This window comes from Geotrypetes seraphini, chromosome 4 (assembly GCF_902459505.1).
Source record: "Geotrypetes seraphini chromosome 4, aGeoSer1.1, whole genome shotgun sequence".
Taxonomy (NCBI): domain Eukaryota; kingdom Metazoa; phylum Chordata; class Amphibia; order Gymnophiona; family Dermophiidae; genus Geotrypetes; species Geotrypetes seraphini.
In genome coordinates, this window is record NC_047087.1 from 28,005,989 (window position 1) to 28,030,844 (window position 24,856).

General features: G+C 41.0%; 1 long non-coding RNA gene across 1 annotated transcript in view; it reads left to right on the top strand.

Moving 5' to 3' along the window:
- Positions 1-24,538, top strand: part of LOC117358690 — a 239,313-nt gene extending 214,775 nt beyond the window's left edge. Inside the window, exons 3-4 of the long non-coding RNA XR_004539060.1 lie at positions 7,322-7,480; positions 24,369-24,538. This is a non-coding gene — a long non-coding RNA (uncharacterized LOC117358690). The remainder of the gene's footprint in view (positions 1-7,321; positions 7,481-24,368) is intronic.
- The last annotated feature ends 318 nt before the right edge of the window (positions 24,539-24,856 follow it).

Here is a 24,856-nt window from a genome sequence, read left to right on the forward strand (position 1 = left end):
AATGCAACTTGGTATAAAAAGGGCTAACATGATCATACTTTTTAAGATTAAAAATCAGGCATTTTGCACCAACCAAAGTCTTAATATAATCTTTTTAGGTAACCCCAGATAAATTTAAAACTATAAATGGAGACAGCCCAACCTACCTAAACGACCGCCTCATCCAAACCACCTCTACCAGGCATAGAAAAACACACACCCCATTCACTTACCCCCCAATCAAAGAAGTAAAACGGAAAAAAACTACACAACGGACTACTGGCCACTCAGGCAGTGAAGATAGACAACCGGACTGGACATTACTCGGACTGGAAGAGCTTCACCAGTGGCGTGCCGCAGGGCTCGGTGCTTGGACCTGTGCTTTTCAACATCTTTATAAATGATCTGGACATTGGTACGACGAGCGGGGTTAGAGGAGTTGCTGTATAGCGAAAGACTAGAGAAACTGGGCCTCTTCTCCCTCGAGTAGAGGAGATTGAGAGGGGACATGATCGAAACATTCAAGGTACTGAAGGGTATAGACTTAGTAGATAAGGACAGGTTGTTCACCCTCTCCAAGGTGGGGAGAACGAGAGGGCACTCTCTAAAATTGAAGGGATAGATTCCGTACGAACATAGGGAAGTTCTTCTTCACCCAGAGAGTGGTAGAAAACTGTAACGCTCTTCCGGAGTCTGTCGTAGGGGAAAACACCCTCCAGGGATTCAAGACAAAGTTAGACAAGTTCCTGATGAACCGGAACGTACGCAGGTAGGGCTAATCTCAGTTAGGGCGCTGGTCTTTGACCAGAGGGCCACCGCATGAGCGGACTGACTGCTGGGCACGATGGACCACTGGTCTTACCCAGCAGTGACAAATCTTATGTTCTTATGTTGAATTCCCCCCTTAGTGTGCAAAAACAAAATATTTTTTTAAATGTTTGACGGTCACCTGTTTTCTCCTGCTAACGCCTTGTTAAAGGCTGAACACACTCCAAGCTTTAAAATGAAGAAAAGTCATTTATGAATAAAACTAGGGAGAGGAATATTATTGAGAAATAGTAAAACATCATTTTTTTTTCTGTTTTAAAGCAACGGCCAGGAAGATTTAACCATGGGATTTAGATTTAGATTTTTTTTAACTATTTTGATTCCTTAAGAGATTCGTTCTATATACAGTAGCTGTTGCATGCACCTGATGGAATTTTATTGAAGTTTCTTACCCAGCTGAGATGAGATATTGGAGGCTGTGATCTATCTGTGCTCCTACTAAACTGTCCTGCTGAGACACGGGGTCAGAAACTGCCAGTTGACTGAATAGTTTGCACGATCCGCTATCCAAAGGCATTTTTCTCAGGGAGATGTCAGTGTCGCAGTGTTTGTAGTTGTACAAGAAAAGGCAGCATTATTTTCCATGCAATTAGACCGAAAAGCTTCAGTTTCATTGTTAAAGAAATCAGAATCATATTTGTGAAAATTTCTATACTCTGTCGGGCTCATTTAAAAAAAAAAAAAAAAAAATATCCAGAAAACGGCTTAAACCGGCACTTAGACGCTTTAATCGCCAAAAAGTCTTAAGTGCCAATTTTTGAAACTGACTTTTTAGACATCTTACAACTATTGCTACTATTTATTATTTCTATAGCGCTACCAGGTGCACGCAGCGCTGAACATTAAACACGCAAGAGACATTCTCTGCTTGAAAGAGCTTACAATCTAATTATGCCAAAACTTGCAGCTGTAGTCAATAGGTCAAGACGCAATGCCAGCTGTAACACACTTCACTCATATAATAACAGTGAATGAAACCACACTTAAATATTAATGGCGAAGATGACGTGCCCTCGGTGTGAGAGAGTAAACATTAAGGAGTGTAACAATACTGCCGCTCTGACGCTTAGCAACAAGAGCTGATTAAGAAGGAGATGTAACGCACTTCCAGCCACACACCATCATAGCGCACGTCAGTGTGTGCATCTAAATCAAACAGTGATAAACACTTCAAACTCAACTTTTTTTTTTTGTAATAACTAATCCCCTCTTTTACTAAGGTGCGCTAAGCGTTTTAGCGTGCGCTAAATGCAAACGCATGCATTTTATTCTATGGACGCATTAGCGGTTAGCGCATGCGTTGATTTAGCCTGCAGCAAACCCGCGCTAAAATGCTTAGCACGCCTTTGTAAAAGAGAGCCTAAATGTGTAGTTAATTCACTGAAACAGTGAGGCACTCTGTGATGACCAAACCTCCCAGCATATATCACTTAGGCCCTCTTTTACAAAGGCGCGCTAAGCGGATTTAGTGCGCGCTAAATCAACGCATGCGATAACCACTGACACATCCATAGGATAACATGCATACGTTAGCGTTTAGCGCATGTTTAGGGCACGTTAAAAAGCTTAGCGCACTTTCGTAAAAGAGGGGGTAAGCTTATTCTTCAAACAGTTTAGCGTAATGTGGAACGAAGCTACACCCATTTCAGTAGACCTCGATGAAAAGGAATCATGCGTAGCAGCTTTGTTGGGTGTAGCTTCATTCTACATTACGCTAAACTGTTTGAAGATATAACCTAAGTACAATCTAATTATGGACAAACGGGAAAAAAGGGTGAATCTATACACGCTGCTCAGATAGAGGAATTACAAATGGAATAGTGAGATAGATAGGGCAGGAGACTATAGAGGGAGTGACAGACAGATATGGGTGCTTTATGAGTGGGTTGGGGCTAGGACTTAAATGCAGCTTCAAAAAAGTAGGCTTTCAGCATGGATTTGAATAGCAACAGAGACAAAGCCTGACGTACCAAATTAGGCAGTTTGTTCCAGGCATACGACATAGCAAAGTAGAAGAGACTTACCTGATGAACGGAGTTCCCAGAGAGGAGTATAGGGAGAGATAAGAGAGGAGAGATATTGAGTTGCTGCAGAGTGAATACACTTGTAGGCCAATAAGAGGAGTTTAAACTGTATGTGGAGATGGACAGGGAGCCGGTGAAGTGATTTGAGGAGGGGAGTAATATGAACATAATGGCACCGATGGAATATAAGGTGTGCAGCAGCATTCAGAACAGATTGAAGGGGAGAGAGATGACTTAACGGAAGACTAATGAGACGCAAGCTGCAGTAGTCCATGAGAGAGGTGATGACAGCATGGAAGGCAAACAGAATGCTAGGCATAATCAAGAAGGGTATTACAACCAGAACGAAAGAAGTTATCCTGCCGCTGTATCGGGCGACGGTGCGTCCGCATCTGGAGTACTCTGGAGTAACATGGCGTTACTCGAGAGGGTTCAGAGGAGAGCGACGCGTCTGATAAAGGGGATGGAAAATCTTTCATACGCTGAGAAATTGTAGAAACTGGGTCTCTTTTCCCTGAAGAAGAGGAGACTTAGAGGGGATATGATAGAGACTTACAAGATCATGAAGGGCATAGAGAGAGTACAGAGGGACTGATTCTTCAAACTTTCAAATAATAAAAGAACAAGAGGGCATTCTGAAAAGTTGAAAGGAGACAGATTCAAAACGAATCCTAGGAAGTTCTTCTTTACCCAACGTGTGGTGGACACCTGGAATGCGCTTCCAGAGAGCGTAATAGGGCAGAGTACGGCACTGGGGTTCAAGAAAGGATTGAACAATTTCCTGCTAGAAAAGGGGATAGAGGGGTATAGATAGAGGATTACTGCACAGGTCCTGGACCTGTTGGGCCGCCGCGTGAGCAGACTGCTGGGCAAGATGGACCTCAGGCCTGACCCAGCAGAGGCATTGCTTATGTTCATATGAGGGTCTTGGCAGTGTGCTCAGAAAGGAATGACTGGATTTTAGCGACATTGTAGAGAGAGAAAAATGGCAGGTTTTGACAGTCTGTTGGATATGCGAATAGAAGGAAAGAGATGAGTCAAAGATGACCCTGAGATTGCGAGCTGACGAGGCAGGGAGGATGAGAGTATGATCCCCAGAATAGAGAACGAATGAAGAGGAGAGGCTGATTTAGGAGGAAAGATGAATTTAGTCTTAGCCATGTTTTAATTTTAGATGGTGGCGAGACATCCAGGTAGCAATGTTGAGACACGGGCCTGAATTCCATAGAAATTTCAGGTGTAGAGAGTTAGATCTGTGATTCATAATAGAGCACCAAAGGAAGAAGATAGGTGAAGAAAAAAAGAAGTCCCAGGACAGAGCCCTGCGTACACAGATCAATGGCGGAATGGCGGAAGAGGAGGATCCTCCAGAACTTACACTAAAAGTGTGATGGGAAAGATAAGAAGAAAACCATGTGATAACAGAGCCCTGAAACCCAAGCGAGGATAGTGTATTGGTGAGTAGGCATTGATCTACAGTGCCAAAAGCCTCAGACAGATCAAGGAGGATGAGGGCAGAGGAGAAGACTTTTTGTTTTGGCCAGAAACAGGTCATTGGAGACTTTAACAAGGGCAGTTTCCATGGAATGAAGAGAGCAAAAGCCCAATTGAAGCGGGTCAAGGATAGCTTGAAATGAAAAAAGTTGACAACAGTGGTGAACAGCATGTTCAAGTAACTTGGATAAGAAGGGAGACAGAGCAATAGTTGGCGGGGCAGGTAATGTGCGGCAAGGGTTTTTTGAGGAGCATGCAAACTAGGCATGTTTGAATGCGTCAGGCACAGTTTCAGTGGAAAATGATAGGCTGAGGATATGGCAGATAGAGGGAATGGCAGTAGAAGAGATAGTGATTTGTAGATGGGTGGGCATGGGATCAGAGGAAGAAGCAGTGAGTTTGGAGGAAGAAAGAAAACATGCAGCTTCTTCTTCGGTGATTTCAGAGAAGGAAGAATAGGCAGCAGGGTTGATGGAGTGTCAGCAAAATAGTCCAGAGGGAGAAATAGAAGCGATTTGGTCAAAAGTTCAAGGTTAATCAAGTGAATCTTGTTGTGGCAGTATTTAGGCTTAGTCTAGGGAGAAAGTAAAGGAGGGCTGTCTCATTGACATACTTACATAGTCTTGCAGGTCATTTTTCCTCCCGTATATCTATATCTTAAGGGGATGTGTTAGAGGTGTGTTTTGGGTGAGATTAGGGGAGCCTTAGGTCTTAGATATTTTGCTGTGATAATCAAACCCTTTCAAAGATGTCCAGGGCATCGTTTAGATGTTCAGACCATTGGATGCATGAAGGCATGACCCCCCACTTCCACTCCCCCGCCCACAAACACACTCTCCCTGTGGTCACTGACCTCCTCCTGACCCTCAAAGATGTGAAAGGAACAGGAACAGTACATACCAGCCTTTATGACAGCTGCAGATATTATGGGAACTCCTAGTAGAGCAGCAAGTAAGTGTCTGGAGTAGCCTGGCGGGCGGTGTAATGAACCATAAAGAAGGGAATCCAGGCCCATATCCCACCCTACCCGCTACATTTACCACTACATTTATGGTGGAAAGTGTGAGCCCAACAAAACCCATCCAAATCCTACTGTACTTGTCATATAGACTCCTGGCTGAACCCCTCAGGACCCCATCAGAGGACTCCCTAGATCCCATTGGAGGATCCTCCTGGCCCACCAATACATTTTTAAGGTGACCACTTGAGGATTGGGAGGTATACAAGGGGGGTTGTGCCCAGTGGGGGGGAAACTCACTGCTGCAGCCCAGGAGCATCGTGCCACAGCTTTGTGTGGCCCAATACAACTGGGTCACGAGAATAATGCTGCGTGCAAGGTAGCTCACAAGCAGCATTATTTCTATAAGATGGGATTCAACAACCTGCTGTACCAGGATACCACAGGTTGCATAATCTCATGGGGCATCAAGGTGTGGTACAGGGCAAATCTTTACCACTCTCTAATGAATCCCTTAAAAATGATTAGTATAGCAACACACACTCTATGCCCCCTGACACGACCCCTCAGAAAAATTAAAAATTATTTTTTAGCATGTGGTTAGTACATTTAGCCTGAGTGCAGCCTGCAGTATGCCATTTTAAGCTGTGTTAGGTGCTGATATAGCTTGTTAAAAGGACCCCTTAGACAGGAGACCTGAGTGTAGGAAATATAAATGTAGATCTCCAATAAGCTGAACAATTGCAACATTTTTTTGTTTTAACAAATGTGTTGTACTTAAGAGGAAATATTTTTTTCACTCGGAAAACAGTTTACACTCTGGAACGTGTTGCCAGAGGATGTGGTAAAAGCGGTTAATGCAGCTAGCTTTAAAAAAGGTTTGGACAAGTTCCTGGAGGAAAAGTCAAAAGTCTGCTGTTGAGACAGACATAGGAGAAGCCACTGCTTTCCCTGGATCAGTGGCATGGAATGTTGCTACTATTTGGGTTTTTGCCAGGTACTTGTGGCTTGGATTGGTCTCCATGGAGACGGGATGCTGAGCTAGATGAAACATAGAAGATGACGGCAGATAAGCACCTAGCCCATCAGGTCTGCCCACTCTACTGACCCACCCCCAAGTCTACTATCCTAGGGATCCCACTCCTGGTGACAGGTTCCCTTGGCTTAACCCTCTAATGGATCCCACATGGGCATCCCATTTGCTCTTAAATTCTTGCATGCTGTTTGCCTCGATCACCTGCACCGGGAGCTCATTCCAAGAATCAACCACTCTCTCGGTGAAGAAATATTTCCTGGTGTCGCCATGAAATTTCCTGCCCCTGAGTTTGAGTGGATGCCCTCTTGTGGCTGAGGGTCCTATGAGAAAGAGAATCTCTTCTTCCATCTCGATATGGCCGGTAATATACTTAAACGTCTCGATCATGTCTCCTCTCTCCCTACGTTCCTCGAGTGAGTACAGCCGCAAATTGGTCTGACCCAGTAAGGCTATTCTTATGTTCTTAAAATTTCCACTGTAACCTTGGCAGCTAACTTTTTTTTTGTTGTTTCGTTTCTTTGAATTTTTTTTTTTTTTTTGTATTTTCCTCATGTCTCTTCAGTAGTAGCTCAAGATCGGTAAAATATTGCTATTATCCCTTGATTTTAGTGTCACGAATATTGTACCAAAGAGCTAATTGCAGTTGGTTGATTGTTGCCTTACTGAAACAGGAATAAAACCGAATTCATAATTTACAGTGAACAATGCAGGGCTTTAACAGAGTCAATATTTCAATATGTATCTTATTGAACATCAGCGGTTCTAGCTATACTATTTGATATTTAATTCTAATTGTTTTGAAATAATACTACCATAACAGGATAAAAGTAATGCACTGTTGCAAAGTTAATGGTCCTGTTAGATGTACACTGACATGTATCTTGCGATTTCTCATAGGCCTCAGAATGAACATAAAGAACAGAGCAATTTCCTTGTTGTAAATTGGAAATTCTGTCATCCAGTTAAATGACTTAGCATCAATCAGCGTTATATTCTTTTTAGTTGCAGAAATGTCAAGAGCTAACCAGTACTGCAAGATCTCACCCGCTGACTAACAGTACATGACAAACATATTCGGAATCTGCAAGGCTGAAACCAGTTTGTGTTAAAGAAGAAGCCAAAATGATCCTCTTAAGCACCACCATAAGAAAATCTTCTTAGGTACGATTTCAGTTTGGTGAGAATTTTACTATGAGTTGTCAAGTTGTGAAAACAGTGCAAATATGCTTTGCACAGATACACTTATTGTACCGTGTGAAACCAATGTTATTACCATCTGTCTTCCGTGCTGTTGTAAAAGCAATGGTCTTGTCACGGCTGGATTACTGCAATGTCCTGTACCTAGGAATAACCAAGACCATGTGTAGGGCATTGCAGGTGGTTCAGAATGCCGCGGCCAGATTGATAACTGGAACATCAAGATATGAGCATATTACTCCATATCTTCGACAATTTCATTGGTTGCCAGTTGCGTTTCGAATTCAATACAAAGCAATTATGTTATGTCATCAATTTCTATATGGTACGATGCCTGAAAATTTTTAAGAATATGATGTCTCGTTATCAACCACAAAGATCTCTGCGTTCTGAAAGTGCCGCACTGCTGAAAACAAAGGCTAACCCTAAACATGTGAAAACAAATGCCATGACTTTCACATGTGCAGGAGTCAAGTTGATGGCATCTTGACCATGACTTTCACATGTGCAGAAGTCAAGTTGATGAAGAGGTGGAAGCAATTTGGTCAAGAGTTCAAGGTTAATCTTGTAAATCTTGTTGTGGAAGTATTTAGCCTTAGTCTAGGGAGAAAGCAAAGGAAGACTGCCTCATTGGGCATAGTCTTGCAGGCCATTTTCCCTCCAGTATATCTAAATCTTAAGGGGATGTGTTAGAGGTGTGCTATGGGTGAGATTAGGGTAGCCTTAGGCCTTAGATGTCTTGCTGTGATAATCAAACCTTTTCGAAGAGGTCCAGGGCATCATTTAGATGTTCAGACCGTTGGATGCATGAAGGCATGACCCCCCCCCCCCCACACACACACACACACACATGCTCCCTGTGGTCACTGACCCCCTCCTAGCCCCCAAATATGTGAAAGGAACAGGAACAGTACATACCAGCCTCTATGACAGCTGCAGATATTATGGGAACTCCTAGCAGAGCAGCAAGTAAGTGTCTGGAGTAGCCTGGCGGGCAGTGTAGTGAACCATATAAAAGGGGATCCAGACCCATATCCCACCCTACCCACTACATTTATGGTGGAAAGTGTGCCTTGTTGGCCAGATTAAAAAATGTGGAGAGAAGAATTCATTTAGGAAAATGTTGAAGACTCAACTATTTGTTGATGCATTTTTCTGAGCAATTGATTTTATGTAAGACTGACCTTGTCTGTTTTATTTTTTATTTTTATTTTGTATAGACTTTTAATACTTCACGTATGTAACTCTTTGTACGGTAATCCGTGTTAGAAAAAAAACGGTATAGACATTTTAAAAATAAATAAATAAATCATTGTGGGAGGTTGAAATGTTATAAAGTAACATAGTAAATGACAATAGATAAAGACCTGGACGGTCTATCCAGTCTGCCAAATGGTTACACGCATCATAAATTCATGATTAAAATGTATTTTTTCTAGTAATAACTTGATATATAAAGAATAGGCTTAGCAGTACAGTTCCCTATACAACTTTAGTTAACACTAGCAGTAGTCAACTTCTTCATGTCAAGAAATGTACGCAAGTGTTCAGGTAAAAAAAAAAAAAGGCGTATTTAACTGCAAGGTACTTAACTAAACATTTACATGGGTAGGCTAATAACAAACTTGCCCCCAGCGTCACTGTCTCAGTTCTCATTGCCAAGAAAAGTTTGTCTCTCTTGTGTTTGTCTTGCGACGGCTGGGTATATCCAGACCCTTTTCCCCCAAAATGGTAATTGGGAATTTCGAAAGTATAATCTCAAGTTATTACTAGAATTATTGTTTCTCTTCACATTTTCTAGGAACTCTCTAACGACTAATTGTGGTCTAAGAAGGTTTAATTTGTTTTCTTTGAGAACTGATTTAATTTTGTATTTTTACAGCTGATTTTCTTGAACAAGGTTATCTTGTGTTTTATTAAAGTTAAAGATTAAAATGTATTTTTTCTTTGATATTTTTGGGGCCATAGTCTGTAGATGTATGCATGTACCATCCTTAGGTTCCATCTACTGGAGTTGCCGTTGAAGCCCACTTCGGTCTATCCAAACCATCTTGTCATTTGTGGGATACAGACCATAAAAGTCTGCCCAGCACTGTCCTCATGTTCCAAATTATTGGAGTTCCCATCACAGCCCTCTCCTCAGCCCATCTAAAACAGTACTGGCCTTAGTTCTTCAATTTATACTCTTCATTTCATGAACATCCCCAACAGGAGGGATGCCAACTCCCTCCTGCCGCCACCCCCGAAACAATCACTGGCACAAGGGATGCCCAATTCCTCTTGTCACCATCCCTGAAACAACCCCCGTCAGGAGGGATGTCCACTCCCTCCTGTTGGCACTCCACCTAACATCCCCGGCAGGAAAGATGCCTACTCTCTCCTGCCAGCACCCCTATGAACAAATGACCCCCACCCCCTCATAGCCCCCCTGAACCCCACCCCAACTTTTTCAGAAAGGCCAGCCACAGGGATGCCTACTCCCTCTGACTGGCAGGCTCACCTCTTCAGAATGGTGGGCCTTACCCTTCCTGCTGCATCCTGGGATCCTGGAATGCACCGGGGTGGAGTCTAAAGCTCTGATTGGCCCAGGCTCCTAAGGCCCACCTCTCTCCCATTGCAGCAGTAACTCGAGCATCGAGCTGGGAGCGCTAAATGCAAAATGTATGTGGACATCCAGTTTTTCTTTTCTGAGCTGAAGTATTCATTTTACATTTTTTTTGTTTTCAGTTGATCCTTTGCCCTGAAGCAATGGCAGTTTGAGCCATGAAACAATGGCTACCATCAGGGGATCATAACGCTGTTTCATTGCTCAGATAAAGAAAATCGCTTATTATAAGTTTCTCAAAGTATGTTTTTGTTCATTGACTGTTTGCTTTAAGTGCATCTAAGGAGGGTTTTGTGGATTTTTTTTGCCAGTTATGGATGGTTTGGAGTAGAGCAATATTAATATAGCTCACTCCATTGGTACATGGCATTTTCCCTGAACTATTGGAGGCTTTTTTCCTTCTTTAGGGAAGTGCATGCACCTTATTAGTTTTGATACTACTGGAGTGGAATTTATTATTGTAAATTGTATGTTGTTCCTCCATTCCTTCTTTTTGCTCCAAATTTTTACCACTTATACATTTTTTGTTTTAATTATTTTGCTGCATTCATCCAGGTAGTGCATATTTTGTGTTCACTGTTTTTTCACTTCCACAAATATCAAGTTTTAAATTTATTTAAAATTTATTATACATTATAAATTACACATTTTGGTGGGCAAATGTGTGTACCACATATAGGGCTCCTTTTACGAAGCCACGGTAGCGGTTTAATGAGCGCTAAACTGCCGGCCACGCTAGCTGCTATCGCCTCCTCTTGAGCAGGCGGTAGTTTTTCGGCTAGCGCGGGGGTTAGCGCGTGATGAAAAGTCCCGTGCGATAAAGCCGCTAACGCAGCTTCGTAAAAGGAGCCCATAAATATGAGAGAACGAATGCGGAATGTTTGGGGTTTAGTAGTTCATTTAATAAAGTGTGGAGCCCATTGACTACATTTGTTACCTCGCAATAAGGGTCATATATCTCTCTTTTCCTTAGTTTTCCTTACACATCTAGGGTGGGTGGGTGGGGGGAGGGAAATGTATTTTTAGGATTAAAATTACTTAATTATAATATTGTAATCATATCATATGTCATATTGTATTAATAATTGGGAGGCGGGAGGGAGAAAATATAGAAACATATAGAAACATAGAATACTAGGTATATTGGACTACTGCAACATCCTCTTCCTTCCTTGCCCTGCAACCATGATTAAACAACTCCAAACAATCCAAAATACAGCTTTGAGACTCATCTACTCATTGAAAAAACATGACCACATCACTGAAGCCTTCATCAACTCACATTGGCTCCCAATCCAAGAAAGAATCCAATTCAAATTCTACTGCATATTATTTAAAACCCTACACGGAAACAGCCCATCATACTTGAACAATCGCCTCATCCAAACACCCACTACCAGACACAGAAAAACGCACTCCCCATTCATACCCCCCCCAATCAAGGAAGTAAAAAGAACAAAACTACACAACGGCCTCCTAGCCACTCAAGCCGCAAGGCTGGACAACCAGATCTCCAACCTTCTGATGACCACCCCAGACTATAGGACGTTCAGAAAAGAAATAAAAACCACACTTTTCAAGAAATTCCTGAAGCAGCAATAACATCACGACCTCTAAGTAACTCTAAAACTGACATTTGATCTACCCATTACTGCACTAATAATAACAAATGAACCCCACTATGACCACCTATTAACTCTTTTACAAACCACCTCACCCTCAACAACCCGCTAAATGTTTAAATGATCTACAACTTACCTCTCGAGCTAATCATTGTAACTTTATTTCTAAATTAACCTTTTGTAATCCGCCTTGAACCGCAAGGTAATGGCGGAATAGAAATCCCTAATGTAATGTAATGTAATGTAATATGAAGGCAGAAAAGGGCCATCGGCCCAATAAGTCTGCCCACTCTAAGAACCCTCCCTTCTAAGCACTTCCTCGAAGTGAACCCACATGCTTATCACATTTTTTCTTAAAATCCAGCATGTTGCTGGCCTCAGTTACCTGAAGTGGAAGATTATTCCAACGATCAACCACCCTTTCGGTAAAGAAATGCTTCCTAGTGTCACCATGAAATCTCCCACCCTTGATGTTTAACGGATGCCCTCTTATTGCCGTAGGTCCTGTAAAGAAAAAGATTGTCTTTTTCTTCCTCAATATAGCCAGTAACATATTTGAACGTCTCTGTCATGTCTCTCCTCTCTCTGCGTTCCTCGAGAGTATAGCCGATTGTTTTATGTATTATTTGTGTAGTTAATAGTGCGTTTTATGCAGTGTTTTATGTTCAATTAATTGTATTGCACTGTCAAAGTTTGAAAATCAATAAAGATTTTTTTTAAAATAAAAATTTATTATACCACCTACTCGAGCCTTCTAGGCGGTGTACAAAAATGGCATAAAAAAAATAAGCCAATTAAAATGCAATATAATAAAAACAAACCGAGGGAAAAGACAATTTTAAAAACAAAGACAACCGGGAACGAAAGGAAAGAAGGGATTGGAACTACAATTGATAGAAAGAAAAGAGAACACTTAAGGAGAAGAACAAAAGGAAAGGGGACTGTAAGTAGAAATCTTTCTTAAATCTAAGTCGTCCTTAAAAGGACAGTTTAAGTTTCAAAGATGTCAAGAAAAAGAAATGTCTTTAGTTTAATCTTAAAATTGATAAGTATTGTATTTTCACGTATCTGACAAACATTTTATTTATTTATTAAGAACATAAGAACATATTCAATTTTCTATACTGTTTTCCCAGGGGAGCTCGTGACAATTTACATGAATTTATTGTTACTCAAGAATTTTTCCCTGTCTGGCCCGGCAGACTTCAATCTATCTAATGTACCTGGGCAACGGGGGCAGAGAAGGATTAAGTGACTTGCCTAGAGTCACAAGGAGAAGTGTGGGTTTAAACCTACAACCTCAGGGTGCTTGTTATAGTGGTTCATATCCTGCTAACATCAAGGCTGGATTATTGTTATTCACTCTACATTGTCTGACTACAAAGGATTTGCACCCACTCCAGTTGATTCACAATGCTACATCGAGAATGGTAGAAGGTTGTAAGCGACTTGACCATATCACACCATTTCTGCAAATCTTCACTGGCTACCAGTACAATACAAGGCTAAATTGAAACACTTTACCTGATCTTTAAGGCCTTTAAAGGAAATGGGCCAGAGGACATGAAGAAAAATGTAATGTAATGTAATGTAATTTATTTCTTATATACCGCTACATCCGTTAGGTTCTAAGCGGTTTACAGAAAATATACATTAAGATTAGAAATAAGAAAGGTACTTGAAAAATTCCCTTACTGTCCCGAAGGCTCACAATCTAACTAAAGTACCTGGAGGGTAATAGAGAAGTGAAAAGTAGAGTTAGAGGAAAAATAAAAATAAAATAAACATTTTAACAAGACAGCATTGATCTAAATACTTTGGAAGGTAGAAGAGAGGAGAGAAAGGAATAGAAGCAGAAGGGGGAGCCGTTGCACAGTAGAATTCTGGAGAAATTTAAATGATAGAAATAGAACAAAACAAAGACAAAAGGCAAAACAATAGATAAGATTAAAGATAAATCATAAGCTGGAAAGAAAAATAAAATAAAACTTTGTCTTCAATCCACGGTTTCAGCGTCAGTGATGAAGTGGAGCAAGTAAGTTTAGGAGGAGCGATTGACGTTTCCAGAAAGGGCTTCTTCAGGGAAGAGACTTGGCCGACAGTCCCAGGATGCCTATGTCTCCTCCCCTGCGATGTTCTCCCATCTATGCATTCCCTCCCAGACACACTGCCCGTGCCCCAGCCGCTCCAAGGAGGCTGCCCCAGATGAGGCCCAGATGAGGCCCCAGATGAGGATTCTCTCTTCTGTGGGAAAGCATCTCCCTCTACACACCTCCATGCTAAGGACCTCCCAAGACCATAACATAATGTGACCCCCACCAGTCAGCCTTCTCCAGAGTGGCCCCCACACTCTGGACTGTACTCCACGAAATGCGTCATTCATCGTGACACTATCTCTACTTCAGGAAGTACATGAAAGACTTGGCTCTTCTCCCAAGCCCTAAATGAAAGAAAAGATTCATTTGCTGGTCGCACATCCACAACGATTAACACCAGTTTCAAGTATTGTAGCAGGACTCGCTTATCCGCTCCTACTCTCTGCGCAGCGCTGCGTGCGTCTGGTAGCGCTATAGAAATATTTAATAGTGGTGGTAGTAGTACTCTAGCTGAGAAAAATCCGGACCATTGGCCACGCCCCCCAGGCCCGGCCAGTTCCACCCCATTCCGCCCGGACAGCATCCGCACATGCGCGGATGTAATGACGGCACGCGCGTGGGCATGAGACATCACTGTGTTTCATCCGCGCAAGCCAGGGTGCTTATACCCAACGTAATTTTGACGGGAAGCTTTTCAAAATCCGGAAAAAGTGCCAGGTTTTGAACAGCCATTCGGGGAAATCCAGATGTCACACTTTTGGGACTTAACATGCAACTTTATTTAAATTAGCTCCCTTATTTTCTAACTCCTGTTACTCTCTCTTCTCTCTGTTTACCACCTTTGCTTGCACCCTAGGCTGTCAAATGTCTTATTGCTTAATGTGTTTTATTGGGTATTATGTTGACAATAAGTGTCATACTATGTCATACTATTTACTGTTTATTTGAATTATTTGCTGTAATTGTCTGTTGTCTATGTTCAGCTTATTCTTGCTGTACACCACCTTGGATAATTTTTTTTTTCTTCAAAAAGGCGGTAAATAAATCTTAATGCATAAATAAATAAAAAAATATTCAGTCTGTCTTATATTATTCTCCTGGAAGTCATCTTATATATGTGCAAGCCTAGTCTCTAAAGAGGCAGAACATGATGTTGTCACTGAAAAGTACCTTTTCCCATGTCTCATAAATCCATTTTGATTACTTCTTTGCTCACTGTACCTCTGTCAACAGCGGCTTCTTCTTGCTCTGCATTCCCTCAGTTCTCATTCCAGGCCTCTTCTATATGCTGTAGATGAAGAAACTGACACCGCAGTGTTGTCGACCCGCTGCCTGGGTAGCAGAGGTGAGGTGAGCTTGCAGACAGAATTATGTTAACTGTGATTGGCTGAAATTGGAGCCACTTTTGCTGCATGATCTGTTTCTGCTTACTATTTGCTAAGCCGTGAACGATACGAGTGCATATCCAATGTACAAAATTAGTTGCATTTCAAAGAGGAATAAACATTAGAGCAGGGGAGTCCAACCTATTGTCCCACCCCATCCACATAAAATATCTTCACTCTAGAATCTTCCAAGCTTAATCTGTCTGACAATAGGAACATTCCAGAGCAAATTATCAGCAGATTGCAATGGTCAAAAAGGACAATAAATTTTCAATTAAGGTATTAATGAAAGAGGAACATCATAATTAACCCCTTCTTTTTACTAAGGCGCGCTGGTCGTTTTAATGCACGCTAAACGCTAATGCGTCCATTATATTCTATGGATGCTTTAGCATTTAGAGCGTGCTAATATTTAGGGCTCCTTTTACTAAGGTGCGCTAGCGTTTTTAGCGCGCGCTGCAGATTAGCACGTGCTGCCCCCCACTCTATACATAAAAACTAACTCCAGCTCAATGGTGGCGTTAGCGTCTAGCACACGCGCTAAAACCACTAGCACAGCTTAGTAAAAGGAGCCCTTAGCGCACGCTAAAATGCTAGTGTGCCTTAGTAATAGGATCCGTAAGTGTTATGTATAAAAAGACATAAAACCTTAAATTGGGTCCACCATTTAATTCAGAGTCAATGAAATTGATATAGAACAGGAAAAATATGTTCAAATTTAAATATTCCCCAAACCAATCATGCAACTGCATTTTGTACCAAGTGTAAAGATTTTAACAATGTATTTAACCAGAACACGTAAAACTGTCCTGAAATTGTCTTCCGATAACAACTGCCTCAATATTCTCAATGGTTTCAATTTAAAAAATATCTTCCCCCCCCCCCTCTTTTATGAAGCCGCATTAGGCTATTTTATGGCCTGAGCAAAAAGGAGAACTGCAGAGTTGATGTACAAAGTACAGAAACTTTATTGGAATAAACAAATGCTGTAGTGATAATCGAACTGGTGGTTCTCATAAATGAGAAGACAGGACCTAACGCGGTCTGTGTTTCAAAAAATACTCCTTCCTCAGGGGTCTTATGACAAAAATGATAAATTAAGATTAAATCGGTAAAGGCGCCTTTACTGATTTAATGTCACCTGGTTTAAATTGTATGTTTAAATTAGATATGGATCTGGTGTATTTTTTTTAACAGTGCAAGCAAATTTCTGGAATTTTAATGACCTGTCCATGCTCTTCCCATGACCATGATCAAGTCCACTTTATGGATCTCTGCATAAGAACTTATGAGTGCATCTTAAGATTTATAACAGATTAGACACCGAAGAGGGAGTGGAAAATATGAAAAAGGATCTGCAAAAGTTAGAGGAATGGTCTAATGCCTGGCAACTAAAATTCAATGCAAAGAAATGCAGAGTAATGCATTTGGAGATTAATAATCGGAAGGAACCGTATATGCTGGGAGGAGAGAAGCTGATATGCACGGACGGGGAGAGGGACCTTGGGGTGATAGTGTCTGAAGATCTAAAGGCGAAAAAACAGTGTGACAAGGCAGTGGCTGCTGCCAGAAGGATGCTGGGCTGTATAAAGGGAGGCTTAGCCAGTAGAAGGAAGAAGGTGTTGATGCCCCTGTACAGGTCATTGGTAAAGCCCCACTTGGAATATTGTGTTCAGTTTTGGAGACCGTATCTGGCTAAGACATAAGAAGACTTGAAGCGGTCCAGAGGAGGGCGACGAAAATGATAGGAGGCTTGCGTCAGAAGACGTATGAGGAGAACTGGAAGCCCTGAATATGTATACTCTAGAGGAAAGGAGAGGCAGGGGAGATATGATTCAGACGTTCAAATACTTGAAGGGTATTAACGTAGAACAAAATATTTTCCAAAGAAAGGAAAATGGTAAAACCAGAGGACATAATTTGAGGTTGAGGGGTGGTAGATTCAAAGGCAATGTTAGGAAATTCTACTTTATGGAGAGGGTGGTGGATGCCTGGAATACGCTCCCGAGAGAGGTGGTGGAGAGTAAAACTGTGACTGAGTTCAAAGAAGCGTGGGATGAACACAGAGGATCTAGAATCAGAAAATAATATTAAAAATTGAACTAAGGCCAGTACTGGGCAGACTTGCACGCTCTGTGTCTGTATATGGCCATGTGGTGTTGGATGGGCTGGGGAGGCTTCAGTGGATGAGAGGGTGTAGATGGGCTGGAGTAGGTTTTAACGGAGATTTTGGCAGTTGGAATCCAAGCACAGTACTGGGTAGAGCTTTGGATTCTTGCCCAGAAATAGCTAAGAAGAAAAACTTTAAAAAAAATTAAATTGAATAAGGTTGGGCAGACTGGATGGACCATTCGGGTCTTTATTTGCCGTCATCTACTATGTTACTATGTTACTATCTTAATAGAATAATGCATAAATGTAAATTCTAATTATTGCCAATTAGCATTTATGATTATTATTGCCCGATTATCGGTGCTAATTGGTCCATTACTCAATTCAATTGTGCATGCAAATTGGATATGTGCACCAAGGGACAGATTCTCGAAACACATGTCCAAATTGTAGGCGGTGGTAGGGATCCTATCGGTCTGGCAGCCAATTGACATGCGTAGGGACGCTTAAGCATGCTCAAGGTGTGGCGTGGGTATAGTTTCACCTGGAAGTGGCCTTGGGCATGCTTAAGCGCCCCTACGTGTTTCCCTAGGCATGAGGCCTGCATAATACTGGCCTAGCGTCAAGGCTTCTGTTCAGAGATGTAGATGTGATTCTCTTTAGGATGCAAATGCGTGATTGACAAGTGTGTGTGTGTATGTATGTATATACATATACATACATACATACATACACACATATATTTCCTGACCTTTCCAGAGATACTCAAAAGAGGCACCAAGCATTCCTGGCCTTAAGGTAAAGAGTTTTGCAAATGGAAGACAATTTTGTTTTTGAATTTTGTTGTATTTGTATGGTGCTATATGAGGGTAAATGTTATTGCCTCTTGGACCCAAATCAGCTTTATAACTGCTAAGGTTCTTGTGTAATATCCTAGAGATGGAATTTCAGTGTTAAATAGAACAGGCTGAGTCAGTCACCAGAAATGTATGTCCAATGTTCATTTTCTCCTACTTTAATGCTCCCTTTCTTGGATTTCTAATGTTCCTTTCCATGTGTAGTTTAAGTATGGAGATTGTATTTCCTTATGATTATTGCTAATGTACTTTTTCTTTTTTTTTTTTTCTTCATCACTGTGTGTCAAGGTGATTGCAATATTTTGAAATTTCATAAAAGCAAAATAAAAAAAGAAATATTATCATCTCCCATCGAGCATGCATAAGCATTTAAGGAAAAGCACTTTTCTGTGCTCAGAGACTATATTATAATTAATTTTACCCGCTGATAAACACAAAATAAAAAAAAGAAAGAAAGGTGATAAATGTGAAAATAAGATGTTGGAAGAGTTGACAAGTTGAATCAAAATAGATTGAGCCTAAATTCCACAAAGATATTTTGCCTTGACATGAATGAAGACGTGTCCTCTTTGAATAAGATCTATTATGTGAAACATAAAAAAAGTAAGATTTGGGGAGAATGCCAACTATCTAGAGAAATAAATGTTTCTTGAATCAGCAGCATTTCAATATCAACAATTGCTATTCCAATACTATTATAATGTTCCTTTTTCATCATTTCTAATATTCATTAGAAATAATAGAAGGCTAAAGTCACCTGCAGCAGCGGAGTAATTTCATTAGAACAGAGAGGACAAAACAGATCTGATTTTAAAGATAATGACCACGAATAATCATAAATTAATCTGCATTCATCGGGGTTTAAGAAACAGGCAGATTTGCATGGCTTGATGACCCCTGAAGTCCGAACAAGTGTACGGTTTTCCTGGAATCATTCATATTAAAACAAATACCTAAAACTATGAGAGTTCTATCAAAAAATTGATGATGATTAAGAATGAAATTGTGCGACGGGTAATGGAAATAGAGCGAGGTGAATAATGTGACAGAATGGCACCTATTACTTTATGCCAGGTCATGCGTGATGGTGAGGTCTCTGCAAATGCAGGCAATCCATATACTTCTACCTAGCAAAATATTTACTTACATTAAGAGGTGGATTCGGTGTTTGGAACATGAAAGATCATCATCATAAAATGGCACCTTCAAGCATCATTTCTTTCTGCGTTAACTTTTCAATCATGTTTCCAGATCTTGACCATTTTTGATGTCTCAGGATAGTCTGTTTTAGCTGTTTTCTGTCTCATGCCCTTCAGGAGTGAATAGACTAGTTTGCCACCAGAATCTCTTAGAAATATCACGGAAACAGAAAATGCAACAGGTAGAGAGCACCGCGTCCACTTTATCTGTCCATTACCTTTACCTGTTCGCCCTTCTGTGATCTCAATATCAGCCCCAAAATGTTTATTCATGTATTAAAGTGTCATAAAAATGGCACCACAATTCATAAAAACACATAAAAACGCAAAACACACAAAGATCTAATCTAATCTAATCTAATCCTTAGGTTTGTATACCGCATCATCTCCACGTTCGTAGAGCTCGACGCGGTGTACAGTAGGAGAAATAGGAAGGAACTACAACAGAGGGTTAGAGGTAGAAGTGTGAAGAAAATTTAGAGGACTTGGGATGCCAAGATATAAGAGTTTCCTTGATTCCTAAGTTGGAGGGAGACTTACATTTTTTGAGAAAAGCCAGGTTTTCAGATGTTTGCGGAAAACTTGGAGAGAGCTCAAGTTCCGAAGAGGGGAGGTAAGGTTGTTCCAGAGCTCAGTGATTTTGAAGTGGAGGGAGGTCCCTAGCTTTCCTGTGTGGGAAATGCCTTTTAGCGAGGGGAAGGATAGCTTTAATTTGTGGGAGGATCTGGTGGTATTAGGGTTTGAGGAATTCCAAGAAAGAGGGATAAAGGGAGGGAGGATACCATATAGGATTTTGAAAGTTAAACAGGTGCATTTATAGTGGACCCTGGCGATTATCGGAAGCCAGTGGAGCTTGGCCAGGAGCGGGGAGACATGGTCAAATTTACTTTTAGCGAAGATGAGCTTGGCCGCGGCATTCTGAATCTGTTGGAGTCTGTGGAGGTTTTTCTTAGTTAAGCTTAAGTAGATAGAGTTGCAATAGTCCAATCTGGAGAGGATGATGGATTGGACAAGGAGGATAAAATGTTTTTGATGGAAGCAGGATCTAACTTTCCTCAGCATGTTATCTTTCTAAATGTAACCTCTGGTTCAAGTGTTTAGGATAACATAAGAATATAAGAATTGCCATACTGGGACAGAGCAAAGGTCCATCATGCCCAGTATCCTGTTTCCAACAGTGACCAACCCAGGTCTGAAATACCTAGCTAGATCCCAAGTAATAAAACAGATTTTACGCTACTTACCCTAAGAATAAGCAGTGGATTTCTTTAAGCCATCTCAATAATGGCTTATCAACTTCCCTTTTAGGAATTTATCCAAACCTTTTTAAACCCTGCTAAGCTAACTGATTATACCACATTCTCTAGCAATGAATTCCAGAGTGTAATTGGCCATGTGAAGAAATATTTTTTTTTCCAATTTTTTTTTAAATCTACTACTTAGTAGTTTCATCGCATTCCCCTAGTCCTAATATTTTTGGAAAGAGTGAACAAGTGATTCACATCTACCCTTTCCACTACACTCCATTCAGTATTTTATAGACCTCTGCCATATCACCCCTGAGCCGTCTCTTCTCCGAGCTGAAGAACCTGAGCTGCTTTAGTTTTTCCTCGTACGGAAGTGATCTCATCCCTTTTATCATTTTTCACATCCTCCTCTATACCTTTTCTAATTCTGCTATATCTTTTCTGAGATATGGTGACCAGAATTGTCTAGGCAGCTGTCTAATTCTTTCCCCATGGAATCGGAGCCAGGAAGGAATTAGGATGAGGATGGGACCAGTAGGATGAAAAATCTACGTTTTATTAAAATTTTCCAAGGCAAACTGGAATTTCAGCTGATGAAATGTTGATGAGATATATGAATGAAGTTCTGGAGATTTCATTGGACTTTTGTCCTAGTTTAAATAGAGTTTATTGTATAATGGTTCCTTAGAGAAGTAAAAGAAATGATCATTTGGTAGGTACAAAGGTTGAAACTGATTTATCTGTTGCTAGTTTGAGTGGTCATGATGCACGAACAAATTCTTCCTTTACTCTGATTGCTACGTTTAAGTGGGAAAAGGATAGCTAGCGATACTGCTCTGAAACATTGGGCTCTTTTTACTAAGCTGCGCTAGTGGTTTTAACACGTGCTGCAATGCCACACATGCCAGATGCTAATGTCTCCATTGAGCTGGCGTTAGTTTTTCCACGTAGCGCGGGGGGGGGGGGGGCAGCGCGTGCTAAAAACGCTAGTGCAGCTTAGTAAAAGGAGCCCTTTATTTTAGACATAAGTTGGAAACTGTTTGGGGGTCAGCGTATTTGGGGTTTTCCAGATGTGTCTAAAGTAACTCAAAGGAAGCCTAAGCAATTTTGGTTCATAGTCAGTCACGTGCCGACAATCGAGCGCTGACAATTCGGCGCAAGAAAGAAGCGCACCACGGGAAAATGTAGTTTTAAAGAGCTCCGAACCGGGGTGTGAGTGGGGAACTCCCCCCCCACTCTACTGTATAGTATTCGTGTTGAGGGGAGGTTGAGGGGAAGTTGGGGGGTTGGAACCCTCCATTATAGAGAAAACGGAACTTTTTCCGATTTTTTTCAGGAAAAGTTCCGTTTTCTCTATTATGTGGGGGGTTGCACCCCCCCCCCCAACGGCAGTGCGAACACTATGCAGTAAAGTGTGTGTGGGGGGGTTCTCCCCACACACCCCCATCGGAGCTCTTTAAAACTAAGTTTTCCCGTGGCGCGCTTCTTTCTTGCGCCAAATTGTCAGCACTCAAGTTTCAAGTTTATTAGGTTTTAATATACCGACCATCAAATAAATATCTGGCCGGTTTACATTACAATAAAAAATATAGATAAGAAAGAGGAGTTAATATATTCAATATTTAGAAGTACAAACAGTGTATATTAAAACATAAACAAGACAAACTTGATTGTGAGGGAAGAGGTTTGTGGAAGGGTAAAGTTACATTGTTAAGAGAAAAGGGAGAAAGAGGGAATGGGAAAAAAACATTTGGGTGGGGAAAAAGTCTTTTAGAAATAATTTTTGAAAGTTAAATAATTGAAAATAACTGATAAGTAGATACTAAACTGAAATAAATGCATCACGGAATAGAAAGGTCTTTAGGCCTATCTTAAATTTATTCAGTTGTTGTTCGTCACGAAGAGGTTGTGGTAAAGAGTTCCATAGCATTGGAGCAGTGACAGAGAAATTTATTTTCCGTGTGTAGTAAAAATTTTTAATAGAGGGGATCAGAAGGAGATTTTGATTTGTGGATCTCAGAGTACGAGATGAGCATTGGGGGATGAGGAGTTTATGTAGAAATGAAGGCAGATGAGAGGATTTTATTTTAAAGGTCAAGAGAATAATTTTATATGTAATTTGGTGGGCCACAGGAAGCCAGTGGGCATCTTTCAGAATTGGAGTGACGTGATCATATTTACCCAGTTTATAAATGAGTTTTATAGCTATATTTTGAATCAATTGGAGACGTCGGATTTCTTTTTGGGGAAGACCGTTAAAAAGGGAATTACAATAGTCTAGGTGAGAAATGATTAGAGAATGAACCAGAATTGTAATTGATTCGATCTGCAAGATTGAAGTCAATGAACGAATGATACGGAGTTTACAGAAACAAGTTTTTATTATAGAACTGATGTGATCATGAAATGATAAATCTTTATCAATAATGACCCCTAAAAGTTTTATTTTTGTTTCCATTTGAATTGGAACTGATTTAATAGCTATTTTTTCCGGTAAAGATTCAGTATTCTTGGTTGAGAATAAGAGGCCACGGGATTTGTTGACATTGAGGGAAAGTTTGTTAGAGTAGAGCCAGTCATTTATGGAATCCAGTTTATTGTTGATATCTTTTATGTCAGAAATGTTGGAAGTGTTGATTGGATGAAGGAGCTGAATGTCATCTGCATAGGCGAAGATCGTAAATCCGATAGATTGAGCTAGAGTTAGAAGAGGAGATAGAAAGATATTAAATAGTAATGGTGATAGCACTCGATTGTCGGCGCGCTGGTGTCTGGCGCGCGATTATCCAGTCACTGCAATTTCTGTTATTGAGACCTAAGATCCATCAATTAAAGGCTCATTTTCTTCTAAATTTTCCATGCAGATGCACCATATGGTTTAATTAGGTTTAATATGTTTCCTTCGAAGCATCTCGATTGGTTGCTTTTCTTAGGGCTCCTTTGACTAAGCTGCGCTAGTGATTTTAGAATGCGTGCTAGACGCTAACGCCTCCATTGAGCTGGCGTTAGTTTTTCCACGTAGCGTGGGGGGGGGGTGGAAGCACGTGCTAATCTGCAGCGTTCGCTAAAAACGCTACCACAGCTTAGTGAAAGGAGTCCTTAGAAATATAGATATATGGTAGCTCCTTCTATTACTTTTGACTAATTCATAAATCCACTTAACTCCATATAAATGATACTCTGAGATACCTCCTCCATGTGCCTTTTTTTTTCTTCATGGATCTATTTTTTTTCCTTTTAATGTATCTCCCTTAATAATGTGCTGTCCCTCGATATCGTGGTCTTTATGTTCAGGCTTGATTTTCAGATTTAAAAACCTGTTAACTTGCTTTCATTCAAGTATTACTATGTTATTATTTACAGCCTGTAATCTCTTCCTCCCCCCTCCCCCCCACTTTTACAAAACCATGAAAGTGTTTTGTAGTGGAGGCCAGCACGCTGAATGTTCTGAGCTGCTCCCGACGCTCATAGAACTCTACGAGCGTAGGGAGATGCGCAGAGCATTCAGCGTGCCGGCCTGTGCAAAAAAACCAAACAAACGCTTCTGCGGTCTTGTAAAAGGGGAATTGGTCAAGTGACTTCACTTGTTCAATATGTTATTTTTTCAATAAAAATAAAGTAAAAAAATAAAATAACAAAGGGTTGAGGCCAAATAAGCAGCCCAGACTTTTTATAACTCTCCACAAAATACCATATAGATAATCAAATATAAATTGATCTTGTGTATAGGTTGAGGATAGTTTGAGGCCCATCTCCGGTGCTCTCAACGGGCTTGCTCCCGACACACGAAGGACTGCCTCCTGCAACCGCCACAACATCTCGTCGACTCTGCCGAAGGAGGGTGCCTCGGAGCGCCGCGAGGCGCCAGCTGCGCTCCGGCCCCTTCTCTTCGGCATCTGAAGCAGGTAACCACCAAGCTGACTAACAGGGAAAAGGAAAGACGAGTGGAGCGGTCAGAAGCGTCTGCACCGCGGCCATCTTGGATCCGATTGACCTTACAAGCGCCTTATATGGTATCAAGTATTCATGACCAATTAGATGCAGGCAGTAAAATGTCGTCATGCATTAGGTATATTTAAGTGAACCTAACGGAACAGAATTTTGAGGGCGTTATGTCAGGGAAGTTGCATTTACACTCTCTGACTTGTAATGTTCCTCCATTGTACAAATGAATGCCTTGAAACAGGACTGTCTGTTGAATTGGTATGAGCTGTGCA